Raw genomic sequence first — 15,984 nt, 5'->3', positions numbered from 1 at the left:
TCTGCCCAACATGTAAGCTTGTCAGAAATTCTTTCTGCAAACATCAAACCTTTTCAGATGTTGTCTCTGCCAAATATGCAGTCTTCTCAGATGTTTTGTTTTCTGTTAAACATGCAAGTTTGGGAGATGTTTCATTTGCCAAATATTCAATCTTGACTTTTTCCTGCCAAACATGCAGACTTGTTAGAAGTTCCTTCTGCCAAACATGCAACCTTGTCAGATGCTCCTTTTGCAAAACGTTCAAACTTGTCACATGTTCTTTCTTCCTAACGTGCAGCCTTGTCAGATGTTCCCTCTGCCGAACGTGCAATCTTCTGAGATGTTCTGAGTAACAAACATGCAGTTCTTCTGCTAAATATGCAGTCTTGTAAAAAAAAATTCCTGCCAAATGTTCAGTTGAATCAGATCTTTCTCTTGCTAAATATTCAAACTTCTTACATATTCCTTTTGCCAAACGTTCAACCTTGTCAGATGATTTCTGCCAAACATTCAGCCTTGTCAAATATTCTGCCAAACAGAAACCTTTTCAGATGTTTCTAATGCCAGACTTGCAAGCTTGTCAGATGTTCTTCCTGCTGAATGTGGAACCTTTTCAGATGTTCCTTCTGCCAAACATACAAACTTGTCAAATGTTTCTTCTAACATTTTTTGTCAGATGATTTCTTATGTCAAATGTTCTATTGTTTAAGATGTCTATTTTGCAAGCTGTCAACCATACTATCTTTCAATATGTTTCTTTTCGGCCAGACCTGCAGTCTTCTTAAATGTTCCTTCGGCTACACCTGAAATTTTCTAAAATGTTTCTTCTGCCACACATTCAATTGTGTCAAGTGTTTCTTTTGTCTAACGTTCTAATTTGTCAGATGTTTCTTCTGCCAAACATGCAACTTTTGTCAGATGTGGTTTTTTGCCAAACATTTAAAATTTCAGATGTATTTTCTGCCAAATGTTCAAACTTTTCAGATGTTTTTCCTTTTTAACATGCAGTCTAATCAGTTGTTTCTACTTCCAAACATGCGAGGTTGTCAGATGTTTATTCTCCAAATATTCAACCGTTACAGATGTTTCTTCTGTCAGATAGTCAATCTTGTTTGCTATTTCTGTTATAGTAGTTAGCTAGTCAGATGTGATCAGGACAGAAAATCTTTTTCATCCCCACCAAAAATGTCAGTTGTCCATGAGTTGACGGTCAGGTGGTTGTTAAACTGCCTGTATGAGATAATAATTGGTCACACCCAAGAAAGGCAGTCTTTCAATAGATAGAAACACCTACAGTTGTTGATCAGCAGTTTCCCAATAAGATCTCAAGAGTTGAGTGAATAGGCTTATACATGTACGCTAAGGGGCAAAATGGTGGAGTTTAAAACATTTATGACCTTTCTCTGGGAATATTCAACTGGTTAAAAAAAAAAAGTCAATAAAAAATGAAAAAACAGAATAAAGAAAGCTTAACTGAATGTGCATACAACTCCAATAAACATACTGTACATGTGCTGATAGGCTACTATGCATGCAGACAGACTGGTCCAAGAAAAGAATCAGAAAAGTAATACAATTTCAGAAGCCTGCCAACCTATACGCCCTCAAGTAAAAGGTCAAATCATGAACCTGATATCTAAAGTCACATGTTTGGTCCTCTTTAAGTGTATTTTACTTCCTTTCTTTCTTGCTCTATTACTTTTTAATAAATTTTACTCCTGCTCTAAAACTTGCCTGTGTCTCTCACTCTGCCTAATGCCCCTCAGTTAAATTATTTCTTCTAAAGCGGCAAGAATTGAGGCTTCTGCAGGCTTCTACTGATCCACAGCTGCTAAAATTCCTGTTGCCAAACATTAGAACTTGTCAGCCTTTTTCTCGGCCAAATATTTGATCTTGTCAGATGTTTTCTTCTGCCAAATATTGAATTATTTTACATGTTTCTTTTGCAGGCCATGCACATTTTCAGGTTTTCTCTCTGCCAACCGTGCAGTCTTCTTGGATACTATTTCTGCCCACTATGAAATCTGTTTAAATGTTTCTGTTGTCAACCATGCAATCTTCTCAGATATTTCTTCTGCCAAAGGTGCAATCTTCTTAAATATTCCCTCTGCCAACCATTCAATTGTCAGTTTTTTCTCCTACCACATGTTAAATTTTATCAGATGTTTCTTTGCCCCAGCATTCAATCTTATCAGATTTCTTTTAGACCAAATGTTTCTTTGGTCAAACATTTAATCTTGTCAGATGTTTCTTCTACCAAACATTCGATCTTGGCCAATGTTTCTATTACAGTAGGTAGCTAGTCAGACATTAGCAGGGCAGAGAGGGCCTCTTCTCACTAGGAATGTCAGGCAACCATGAAGTGATGGTCAGGTCTCTCTAAAATAATCACTGGTCGCTGCCACCACCAGTAAAAGGCAGACTCCCAGTAAAGGCAAACATCTGAAGCTAGTGATCAGCGACTTCCTGATAAGATTTCAAGAGCTGGGCTAATGGGCTCATGCATGCACAGTAAGAGGCAAAATGGCAGAGTTTAACTGGTATATGACCATTCTCAGAAAAAATCCACCAGGTAAAAGTGGAATGCCTCAAGTGAGCGTGCATAAATCTCTAATAAAGACTCTGTACACGTGGCTCCTTCCAAGAGCTGACAGGCCACTGCACATGTGTGAGCCTCCTCTCAGGGAAGAATCAGAGAAGTAATGTATCCCCCAAAGCCTACCAACCTATAAAACCGGATCACAAGGTCAGGAGATCGAGACCATCCTGGCTAACCTGGTGAAACCCTGTCTCTACTAAAAAATACAAAAAACTAGCCGGGCGAGGTGGCAGGTGCCTGTAGTCCCAGCTACTCGGGAGGCTGAGGCAGGAGAATGGCGTAAACCAGGGAGACGGAGCTTGCAGTGAGCTGAGATCCGGCCACTGCACTCCAGCCTGGGCGACAGAGCGAGACTCCGTCTCAAAAAACAAAACAAAACAAAAAAAAACCCATATCAAGGGTCAAACTGTGCACTTGGATCTCTCAGGTTGCATGCTTGGGCCTCTTCCAAGTGTACTTAGCTTCCTTTCATTCCTTCTCTAATACTTTTTAATAAACTTTCACTCCTGCTATAAAACTTGTCAGTGTCTCTCACTCTGCTCTATGCTCCACAGTTGAATTCTTTCTTCTAATAAGGCAAGATTTTAGGTTAGGGCAGACCTTTTCCATCCACAGACACTGAAATTCCTACTTCCAAGCATTCAGTCTTTTCAAGTGTTTTCTTTGCAAAATATTTAATCCTATCACATGCTTTTTCTCCTAAGTCATCAATTTATTCAGATGTTTCTTTTGTATGCCATGCTATTTTCCTAGGTCTTCCTTCTGTTGACCATGCAGTCTTCTAAGATATATATACTCCTTCTGCCAAACAATGACACTTTTCAGATGTTTTTTTTTCTCTCAATCATTCAATATTGTCAGATGTTTCTTTTGTCAAATTACTCTTGTCAAGTGTTCTTTCTGACAAACATTCAATCCTGTCAGGTTTCTTTTGTGAAACATACATTCATCTTAGATGTGAGTCCCTCTAGTGGAACACCAAACCTGAAGGTGGTCTTAGGAACCCCTGACAAAATTGCATTATGTGAGATTTCTTTATTTAATTTGATGTGTTAAATGTGACTGCAATCAGAAGATTATTTCACATAATGCTTTTAAAATCCATTTTTCTTGATATTTGTTTCTCAGATTTCTGTCTTTCTATATTTATTGCAATAGCAGAATAAAAGGGATGAATGAAACAATGATGTATAAAAAAGGGAAACATGCACAAATCCTATTTCAACCAGAAACAAATTTTCATGATGCACAATATGTTCTACAGTATAAATATTTCTATTAAAAAGATGAAGATTAAGTCAATATTTTACAACTCAGTAGGAATAATTTCCTTTTCATAATAATTGTGCATAAGAGCAGGCATCATGGCATAGCACAGGGCTATAGTTTCAACTACTTGACTGGCTTAGTTTGGGAAATGGCTTGACTTTAGGAGTTGAAGTCTATAGTGCCCTATGATCACACCTGTGAACTGCCACAACACTCCACCCTGGGCAACATAGCAAGATCCTGTCTCTTAAATAGTAAATACATACATACATACGTATATATGTACAGCAATAATTGTGCTTAATTTAGATAAGTGAGATAATTGTAGTAAAACATATATCCACTGAATAAAGTATAATAGTGTTTAATAATAGAAATCATTTTGCTTTTAATTTTTTTCTTAATTTTTTAATAGCACTACAAACACAGTGAACCTGTTTAAGGCAGTTCTCAGAAAAGTCAAAGAGTCAAAAGAATTCCTTCCTCAATGTAAGATGATTTATCTGCTGTTCTCAGTAAATTGTAGGTTTAACCATCAAAAATGAATCAAACTTTCAACTTATTTATAAATATGGTGATTGAATTTTACCTCATAACCTAGTTAAATCACAGATTACCAATTTCTGAAGAAATATAATACCAGAAAAAAACTTCATACTAAAACTATTTCAGATAAAACAATTTGAGCTTGATAATTCAGAAGACACTCAAAATCTTGGCAGAGCATTATCAGTGACACTGTCACTACGGTATGCATATAAAGAGATTCAGTTTCAGGAACAAAGAGAATACAAGATATGCTTTAGGATAGGGAGTCAATTATTTTAAAAGGAAAAATACACATTTGTCAAACATACATATCTTTAAAAATGTGTTCTAAGAGTATTTTCTTTAAGGATGAAATTCAAAAGGAAGCAGTAAAAGCAGAGATAACAGAAGATAGCAAAATAAAGGGGAATTGCACTAATAAAAAGATGGGTACTAACTTTTCTACAGATATCCCTAAAATTCCCAGAATACTGAAAACTAGTATTTAAAGCATATCTCCATATTTCCCTCTGTATCTCTCCATACGACATTATATTAGTTGTCTGCAATATATTATTATTAAAATGTCCATTTCTCCAAGCTGCTGGTTTGTAAACTACTTCTGATTCAAATGTGAAATTCTCAAAACACAGTTGTATTGAGGAGGAGTATATGTGCATCTGACAGTAGCTTCTAGTTCTTGCTACCAGGTTTTTGTTTCAGAGTGACTGAAAGCATTTTTTTCTTTCAGGAAATACAAATGAAGTATTACCACAAGAAGCAGCTAAGAAAGACAAGATCATTCTTCACACCTGACCCTTAGGTTTTGACAATCCTGGAAAATGTTGACACGTGTACTCATTAGTCTAGATAACATTCCCTGACCCTGTGTATGTAGCTGCAAAAAAGTTGGTTGCTTTTGGCATCTTGGTAGATTCTTGAACACCAGAAGTATCAATCACATTAATGGTACACCTAAGAACTCTAAATTTTTTTAAAAGGGTACCACCAGAGAGCTTTTAAAAGCTAAATCCAATTTACTTTTTGCTGTTAGTATCGATACTTCCTGCTTGAAATATTCATCTGTTTAAAAAATTTTTGCAACATCTCTCCCTCTGACTTTGCTCCTACTTTTCTCTTGCCACTGTTCAGTCTCTTTTACCAACTCTTTTTCCTCTGCAAAATGTTAATATTCCCTGGGTTTTGTCAAGAGCTTTCTTCTACTTCTACATATTCTGCATTATGGACAAGCTCATTAAGATCTATGACTTTGTCTAATAATTATAATAAAATTATCCTAAGTCTGCAACTTCAACCATAGAGTTCTAGCTCCAGCTAGAAATGCCTATTATCCAATTACCAACTGAAAATATCCTACATGAATGTTTCTTTGACCTCAACATATATGGAAATAAGTTAATCTATCTCTTTATACCAATTATTATTCTTATATCTTAAGTTTAAAAAATTCAGCAAAAAAAAAATGAAAATAGAATAATGCCAAGAAAAAGTTCCACATGTTTAAATGTATAATCTGAGCTTCTACCTTATTTATTTAACCCTGGATGGGTCAAAATTTTTTAATAGATTGATAGTAATGCACAAATTGGTGACACAAAACAAACAAACTATAGCATGAACTACTGCAAAAGCTTCCGTTGTTTCCAACCTCTTTACATGGCTACCCTCCGACTATGCTCTCTATGAAGTGTCAGAAAACTACAGGCAAAGGTCAAATGCAGCCTTCAATATAGCCTTATATGTTAACTTTTATTGGAGTACAATTATGCCTATTTGCTTACTACATTTTATGACTTTTTCACACTGCAGTGACAGAATTGAATAGATATGATAGAGACCAAATGGCCTAAAATGTTTTCTATTGAGCCTATATGGGAAAAACTTGCCAATCCCTACTTTAAACAGTGCCAAGAATGCCCTAATACTCAAATCTAATCTTGTGACTCCCTTGCTTAACGTTTTATTAGATTATTCTTAGCTAATCAAAGTAACTACATTTGCTTTCATATTGACTCGTTTAGGAATGAGCATGTTGTACCCTAAAATATTACAGGAAGATCACTGCAAGCATCTGAATTTACTCCTATTTAAAAGAAACGTGAAGAAAAGCAACCCTTCCAGCCTTCACATATTATCTTCAGAGAACATGATGACTGGAGTCATTGCTAATTAGCCAACCATAGACAAAACACTGCCAATAGCACAGCTAATCTATGATATCCTTGAACCACCAAAACAACTTTGGTTCCCATGGTTTTAGCCATTGTTATTATAGTTAGGTCAGCTAATATTCATAGCCAGAAGTATTCAGAGACTTTTTCCCTGGCCCACAGAATAAGATCTACTCATTTATATACTATTAAAAGGCTTTCTGAAGCTTGCCTTATGTAGATATTCATTCCACACCACTCCCATGCCACATTATTTCCACTAGCAAAGTGTAACTGCTCATAAACACTACAAAGTTTAATCAAGCATACAACCTTTCGCACTTGCTCTTCCTTCTGTCAAACATGAAATCATCTCAGATGTTTATTCTGCTTAACATGCAAACTTATCAGATGTTTCTTCTGCCAAACATTCAGTCTTGCCCGACGTTCCCATGACATTAGGTACCTAGTCAAATATAAGCAGGACAGAAAAGCCCCGCTCCCACCTTCACCAGGAATATAAGAAAATCATGAGGTGAAGATGAGGTGGTTATTAAACTACCTTTCTAAAATAATAATTAGCTGCAGTTAGCTCAGGGAAAGGCAGTTTTCCAATAAATAGAAACATCTAACATTGGTGATCAGCAGCTTCATAATAATATCTCAGGATTTGAGCTGGTGGGCTTAGATGTGTGCAGTAAGAGGCAACATGGTGATTTAAACTGATTTGTGACCTGTCTCTGAGAACACCTTACATTCTGAAAAAATAACACCTTAAGTGAGCAGGCATACAACTCCAAAAAACACACTGCAAATGCAGTCTCCCAAGTGCTGGCAGGCCACTACATGTATGGACAGCACACCCTAAGGGAAGAATCAAGGGAGAAATAACACAACCTGAGAAGGTTATCAATGTATAAGACCACAAGTCAAAGGTTAACCATGGACTTGATCTCTCAAGCCACCCACTTTGCTTTCTTCCACGTGTACTTTATTTTCTTTAGTTTCTGCTCTAATGCTTTTTAGGAAACTTTCACTCCTGCTCTAAAACTTGCCTTTGTCTCTCACTCTGCCTTATGTCCCTCAGTTGAATTCTTTCTTCTGGGGAGGCAAGAATTCAGGTTGCTGCCGACACATGCAAATCTGCCACCACTAACATTTTTACCACCAAACATTGAACCTTGTCAGAGGTTTCCCCTGCCAAATATTTAATTTTTTCAGATTAGAACCTTTTCTTTTGCAGGCCACACACTCTTCCTAGATCGTCGTTATGCAGACTGTGCAATCTTTTTAGATATTCCCTCTGCCTACCATGCCATCTCCCTCGGGGTTCCTGCTGATCACGCAATGCTCTTAGATGTCGCTTCTGCCAAATATGACATCTTAGATGTTTCTTCTGCCAATAATTCAAATATGTCAGATGTTCTTCTGCCAAACATTCAGTCTTGTCAGATGTTCTTGTTATTGTGGGTAGCTAGTCAGACATGAGCAGGGCAAGAAAGGGTCTCCCACCACCAGGAATGTCAGGTGACCATGAGATGATGGTCAGGCAGTTTTTAAGCTGCCTCTAAAATCATAATTGGTCACACTCGGTGCCAAGGAAAGGCAGTCTCCCAATACACAGAAACACTGGCAGTTGTTGACCAGCAGCTTCCCCTTAAGATCTTAGGAGTTAGTTGAATGGGTTCACACACGTGCCCTAAAAGGAGAACTGCCAGAGTTTAACTCCTCTCTGACTTTTCTCTGGGAGCGTTCTACCTGTATAAGAATGTTTCAAGTGGGCAGGATACAACTCCAGTAAACACACTGCGCATGTGGCCCCTCCAAATGCTGACAATCCACTATGCATAGGGACAGCCTGTTCCAGTGGAAAAATCAGGGGAAAAATAACACAAACCTAGGAGCCTGGCAATGTATAAGACCCCAAGTCAAAGGTCAAACCATGCAGTTGATCTCTCAATTTGCCTATGTCGCCCTCTTCCAAGAGTATTTTACTTCCTTTCATTCCCGCTCTGAAAATTTTAAGAAATTTTACTGCTGCTCTTAACTTTGCCTCAGTCTCTCAACTGCCTTATGCCCCTCAGTTGAATTCTTTCTTCTGAGGAGGCAAGAATAGAAGTTGCTGCAGAACTTTACATATTCACCACTACTAACACGCTGTGTTGTTGTGACTCAAATACAGTCCCCCATGGTGAGACACTTCTACACCTCATCTTCTTCTTCAGACAAAGGAATTCAGCTCATATATGTGGGTTTTGTCTCCCCTTTCAATCTCCTGCTTTCTAAACCACCCCTAGAACAATTCCACTGGCCACAAGTGGCTCTGCTGTGCTCCTCCCGGCTGATCTCAGCTCACCCTGATAAGTGGCTTACAGGAGTGGGAAGGAACTCGGAGTCTGTACCACATAGAACCAAGGCACTAATGGCCTTCCTGGACCGGATGCTCATGAGAGCTGTGAGGCTGGAGCCTAAGACTGTGCAGTGCCTGGGGCTTCCTCTCAGCTTTTACGCCTAAAATCAGCTCTTTCCAAAAAGTCCACACCACCTATTCTCCCGTTTCTCTGTGTGTATTCTGAAATGTCAGCCACCATACCTTTTCCCATGGAGGTCAGTCTGCCTTTTCCCTGGTTTCACTTCGCATACCATGTGACTTCTCTGCCTGAAATACACATGCTCCTGGTCACTCGCATGCCCGCAACTCTTGCTGTGTTGGCTCGAAAGCAGAGACATGAGCTCTGCTCATGAGATATTCCCTTGTGAATATTCCCTGAGATTTATATTTGTTTTCACCAGCTCAGATGATGTTCAAGCCTTTCCCTATCTGCTGGCACATTGCTGGGAAAGATGTTAACTGGAACTCTGGGGCTCTGGCAGCTTCTTATGACTTACCACATGCTTTTCCTTACTGTTAAGCTCAGGGCCCAGTTCTTCAGTGGCTTTTGAAGCCATTTGTTCACCTGCATAGAGCTTCATTCTGTGGCCTTTTAAGAACCCTACCTACTTGCTTTTTTTTGGAAATAGTACCCCTATGGGAGGAGGGAAATTCTTCCTCTACCCTTTGGGAGTTTTTACCCTAAGGCCCAAATCCTCTGGAGGTTACTACCTTATGTCGAGAGGGCAAATAAATATGGCCCTCTCAAATTCAAGGGTGGCTGTTTTGGGGAACACAGGGAGGCTTTCCATGAGTATTCCTCACTCACTTCCTCCCACTTTCTCCTGTAGCTTCTATTTCTCTAATCACTTCTATGCCCATCTCAATATGCATCAAGGTCTTCAAGGTCAAATTCAAATGGAGTAAAGTCAAACCCCCTTGCTGCACTTAGCTGAAAAACAGGCTTCTCATCCAAAGAAGATGACAAATGGGAATTTGAGTAAAGAGATCATCATTTTCCTGCTAGAATGCTCTGAGCGAGAGTCACTCTAAGATCATGGAGACATGGATGGAGGCCAGGCCAAGATTGAGGGCATTGGTCCCAGGCTAGAAGATGAAGGCAAGGTTAGCAGTACACAGTAAAACTGGTTCATTCTGGAACCGCAAGGATAAACAGGGGATCCTCTGTTCACTTCAGTATGTTTTATGTTCTCAAGGGGGTAATTGTAATGAGATGGGACCAAGATTAGGGACACACAGTAAGAACGATTTGCTCCAGAATACTAAGGATGAATAGGGGGATGCCCTATTCAGGATCATAGGAAATTTAAGAAAGTTCAATCACCTGGTAGATGGTCTGTGTGAGTCATGAGAAAGCTTTGTGAAAGGAACCTTAGGAAAGAAATGTTATACAACTTTAAAAGTTGTTATGTCTATCAAATGCTTCAGGAAAGGAAGCTTTACTGGAGCACAAATGTGCCTATTTGCTTCCATATTATTTCTGACTCCTTTCACGCTGCAACAACAGGGTTGAAAACATACAACAGAGACCATAAGACCTAGACATGTTTGCTATCTGGCCCTTTACAGGAAAAGCTTGCCAGTCTCTACTTTATACTGTAACCAGAATGCCCTAATACTCACACCTCCTCTTGTGACTCCCCTACCCAAAACAAAATCTTCCCATGAATCCCTGCAGAAAACCTCACTGGCTCCCTATCCGTGACTATTCTTTCTTCTTTCTCACTGGAGAAACACAAATTTATTTGAATATTTATCGTTCCATTATCCCACCTCAGTTCCAAAAAAAAAAAAAAGAAAAGAAACGATTATTCTAAGCTAATCGTAGGAATTACATTGATCTTATGATCCTATGCAAACTTCTGAGTTGGCTCCCTGTTTTGAATATAAAAACAAACAAAAAATCATGAGACAAAGCAACCCTTCCAGCCTTCAGATACTGTCTTGAGAGAACATAATGACTGGCTACTCATTGGCCACTTAGCTAACCATGAAAAGAGACATTAACAAAATACTGCCAAGAGCACAGCTGAAAAAGGAAACATACATATGACACTATGATATCCCTGAACCAACAGAACAACTTTGGTGCCTATGGTTTCAGCCATTGTTAGTTAGGTCATCTAGTATTTACAGCCAGATGTATTCTGGGAACTCCTCCATGGCCTACTGAATAAGATCTACTTCTTTGTATACTAATCAAAAGTCTTTCCTAAGCTTGTCATATCTAGATATTCACTTTGTTTCCAACAACTCCCATACCTCACTATTTCCACTAGCAACATTGAATTTAACATAAACCCTACAAAATTCACTCAAGGGTCTGACTTTTTGTATTTGCTGTTCCTTCTGCCAAACATGCAATCTTGTCAGATGGTCCTTCTGCCTAACACACAATCTGGTTAGATTTTCTTTTTGCCAAATTTCGTTCTTCCGCCTCCTTACCTGGAAAACTTCTATTTACTCTGCATGCTTTCCTTAAATTCTACCAATCCCTTTAAATCTTTAATTCTTTGCCTTGGACATAAAGTGTCTGGCCCACATAAAATATGACAAATACACAATAAATAACAACTGTAAACTCCCAGCAGGCAGCTGACACAGAGTAAGCACTGAATATGGTAGTAAATAATAAAAAATGACAATGATAGTAACAAGATAGAAATGCTTAGTACCTTAAAGATGCTTTGCAGTTATGTGTACATGGAGAAGTGGATAAATGAATAAAGGCATTTCCTTTGACAATTCTATTGAAAAACACGGAAATTAAATAGGGAAAGCTCTATTGCACTATGAGCACATTAAAGTGTATTCTTTATCCCTGCAACATGCAAAACCTTACTTACAGAAGTTTCCTTGATAACTATATAATAGAGTTATGGTCATACAGTTCATATTGTATAGTGTACATTGTATATTGTACATTGTATTACACCCAGGCAGTATAATACCATTTTTCTTATTGTAAAATATTTTGTACTTTTATTGTAATTTGTTAAGCCTAGAGTTGGGCTATTTTAATATTAATATTTTGGCTAGTAGTAACAGAGCATATCTTGTTGTAACAAAATTACTATTATGACAATTATCCATTGGATAAAGCAACACATCTTGTTTTAATGAAGTAAATATTATCTCAGTTGGTTTCAACTTAGGGGTAATGCAGCCAATAATAGTGAGACCTTGTTGGTACAAGATTATGTAACACAACCTGTGCTTCTCAACAAAATATCGTTCTTCTGACTTCTGCACTAAGCAGGTATCTTTAAAAACTAATTTCCTATTGGTACTTATGCACCCTGGCTAAGTTTTACAATTCTTACTGACATATGATTATGGTACCAGAAAATTATTATTAAGTTCCAAGCTCTAAAGAAAGTTACTTTTTTAGTGACACAAATCATGATGTCATACCATTGATCCTTGAACAAGGGTTCGCATTGCAGGACCCCCCTTATAATACATAGATTTTCTTCCCTCCCACTGCCACACTAAAAAAGCAAGACAAATTTCTCCTCTTCTTCATCCTTCTCAGCCTACTCAGTGTGCACACAGTGAGATTGAAGACCCTTATGTATGATAATTCACTTCCACTTAGTGAATAGTATATTTTTTCCACCTTATAATTTTCTTCCTAAGTTTCTTTTCTTCAGATTGCTTTATTGCAAGAATACAGTGTACAATACATATGACTTTATTGCAAAAATACAGTATACAATACATAACTGTTTATGTTTTCAGTAAAGCTTTAGGTCAACACGAGGCTATTAGGAGTTACATTTTGGGAGAGTCAAAAGTTAAATGCAGATTTTCAGCTACACGGGGATCAGCACCCTAATTCCCTTGTTGTTCAAGGAGTAACTTGAACATTTGTAATTCTCATTTGCTAAACACTTGTAATTCTCATATGCTAAATGCAAACCATTTATTATAAACATTAAATAGAAGATATATTGTACAACAAGCCTAATTTTTTATGACTATAGAGGAAACATACAACATAAGAACTTAAATTTTTTATTATTTATACAAAAATACTATATGGAATTTTAAGGACCATAATTAAATTTTTTTTTCAGACAATACTGCTTGAGATTACAAACTACCTACAACAACATTGTTAACTAATTGTGAATTGTAAACTAAAAAAATTAAATCAATGAAATTTATATATATATATATATTTAAATATATTCACACACACAAGTTATTTATACATTTTTAATTGCTCTTTTGTGATTAAATCTTCCATAATCTTATGGTAATGTCACAAAGAGTAGTTTACTGTCAGAAGTCTTACCTGGGTTGAAATTTTGAGGATTTTTAGACATATTTTATATTCCAAAAGTTGTTGGTGAATGCTATGTATGAAATATGCAATCAATAAAAGTACTATTTTAACACTGATATGAAAAAATTTACCAACTATGTTAAATTATTAGAGTATTCCAGACAATATTAGAGCTAATCTCAGAACTTTACTCATTTCATAAGCTTTGAATTTGTGAGCTCTATGAACTTCTTAAACTTTTAGTTAGAGAAGAAAGTAAGGTGAAATATTCATGAATTCAGGGCAATATAGCTCAGTAAATGAACTAGATTTAGGTTGATATTACGGAAAATGTTCTCAACTCAGAATAAATCTTAGCTCTGCAACCAATTGGTTCTTGATCAAGTTGCTTCTCTTAGGCTCAATGTCTTCCTCTAAGAGTGAGACTTGTAGTGCCTTATTTAACTAGGTTATTATAAAGACTTAACAAGACAGCATTTGAAAAAATGCTCAGAGAAGTAGTGAAGCAATGAAATAATTTATTCTAGAAACTTACTGCTGAAACTATTTTAAAAGAAGATCCCAAATAAAACCCAATGTGTTTGTCAGATGCAGTGGGTCATGCCTGTGATGCCAGCACTTTGGGAGGCTGAGACAAGAAGATTGCTTGAGCCCAGGAGTTCAAGACCAGCCTGGGCAACATAGGGAGATCCTATCTCAACAAAGTTAAAAATAAATTTTTTTTAAAAATGTGTATTTCTTCATAGGTTCTAGTATTCAAATATTGCAGTTTTCAGAAACTGTTATTAAGTTCTACTCTTGGTTATTAGATGTTCTATTCTTTGTGACTTGTAATTCAGGGCATTTATTTCATAATTTGTAATAAAAATATTTATAAATATATTAATTCATCAAATTAGAAACATGATTATCTCCTATTGCTGAGTTCATCAACCACACCCAAAGCAGAAAACTATTGGATGTCAAGACCTGGCTTGGACTCCTAATATTCTTTACCAACCTACCCAAACTCTGAACCAACAAATCTTTGTTGCAATAACGCTTACTCCCCATGTTCATCTCCAACTGCTGTGGAAGACAAAACCTTACCTTTATTTTTTTAAAGTTCCATGAAGGAGATGCAAGCTGATATTTTCTCTTTTCCTGGATGCCTACTAGCAATATATTGCACAGAACATCCCATGTGTTTCCCAGCACAATCTCATTCCATAGATCACCTTACACAAATATTTTTGTGGGTGTCACCATTTTGCATTGACTCACAACATTTCATTGGAGCTACTAAGACAGTAGTCAAATGTCCTTTTGGGGACTGCAAGAAATATACAACACCTCACAAATTTGTGTGTCATCCATGTACAGGGATCATGCTGATCTTCTCTATATTGTTTCAATGTGCTGCCAAAACAAGCACAAACATCTACCTTTTTTTTTTTTTTTTTTTACATGGAGTCTTGCTCTTGTCACCCAGGCTGGAGTGCAATGGTACGATCTGAGCTCACTGCAACCTCCTCCTCCCGGGTCCAGGTGATTCTCCTGCCTCAGCCTCCCAAGGAGCTGGGATTACAGGTGCCCACCACTGTGCTCAGCTAATTTTTGTATTTTTAGTAGAGACAGGGTTTCGCTATGTTGGCCAAGCTGGTCTCGAACTCCTGACCTAGTGATCCACCCACCTCGGCCTCCCAAATTGCTGAGATTATAGGCATGAGCCAATGTGCCCGGCCGCAAACTTCTATTTTTATACATGGATACCGATGAGTCATGAATGAGGCTTAGCTCTGTTAAATCTAACTTACTTGAGATTTTGTGAATTCTTTCGAATGGCTTCATTGTGAGGTAGTATTTTAAAATATTTTTAAAAACTCAAGATAGAGATGCAAGTAGTTTGAGAGATTTTTACTTTTATGGAAAACAGATCACTTGAGGGAAGAACCACTACTCTGGGGAAGCAGAACATGGGTCCTTCCAGAACAATATGGGACTCTCCACTACCTACAAAATGGTGCGACACAGAATCTAAAAGGGCCAAGGGTATACATCTGGTAGCAAAGAAGAAAGGAATCTCTGATTTCTTCCTGTGACATTATTTGGACTCCACAGTTTCAAACTATTCCAAGGGATTCAGAGGATAACTTACCTTGAAGGTCTGGGACAAGTCCAAGCTAAGACATGGGTTTCATATCAGGTTTTGAGTGTGGGAAGAAGGGTCACTATGAGTGTGACTAAAGCTAGGAGGCCCAACTGCCAGAGCAGGGTACTGATACTTAGGAAATAAAGGCTGAGCATATCTATGTGAACTAAAACAAAAAGTAGTAACTTTGAAGTCTATATGTGAAACACCAGGAAGACTGAGGGATCTAGATGAGTAAGGTCATCCTGGTAGCAAACGTCAATTCTTACCAGACTGAAGAAGCAGTTTCCATGGCAACAATGCAGCAACAGAATCAGTGGAAACAACACAATGATTAGAAGGACCTTTTCCCACCCCTCATCCTGACTGTAAAAGAAGACTGTCTTCCTGGGACTTAGGGAACCCCTTAAGTTCTTTTAAAAAAATCAAGGAGGAAGGTATAGAGGATAGCACCCAGAGGCAGTACTAAATTTTTTGCTAAAGTGGACATTTTAAGACCTAAATTACTGACTAGAAAAATAAAAAATGTGACACCGTGTTTATCCCATGCATTGGGGTTATACTTGGAGTCAAATAGACAACATTGATATCTGTAGGGATAACTGTGTTAAAAGCCCTAAAATA

General features: G+C 37.6%; 1 pseudogene; it reads right to left on the bottom strand.

Annotated features, from left to right (window-relative positions):
• Positions 1 to 14,546: 14,546 nt before the first annotated feature.
• Positions 14,547 to 14,643, bottom strand: LOC115899762 (annotated as a pseudogene).
• Positions 14,644 to 15,984: the final 1,341 nt, after the last annotated feature.

Source organism: Rhinopithecus roxellana, chromosome 9 (genome assembly GCF_007565055.1).
Source record: "Rhinopithecus roxellana isolate Shanxi Qingling chromosome 9, ASM756505v1, whole genome shotgun sequence".
NCBI lineage: Eukaryota > Metazoa > Chordata > Mammalia > Primates > Cercopithecidae > Rhinopithecus > Rhinopithecus roxellana.
Note: the sequence above shows the minus strand (reverse complement) of the source record. Positions and strands in the feature narration are given on the sequence as shown.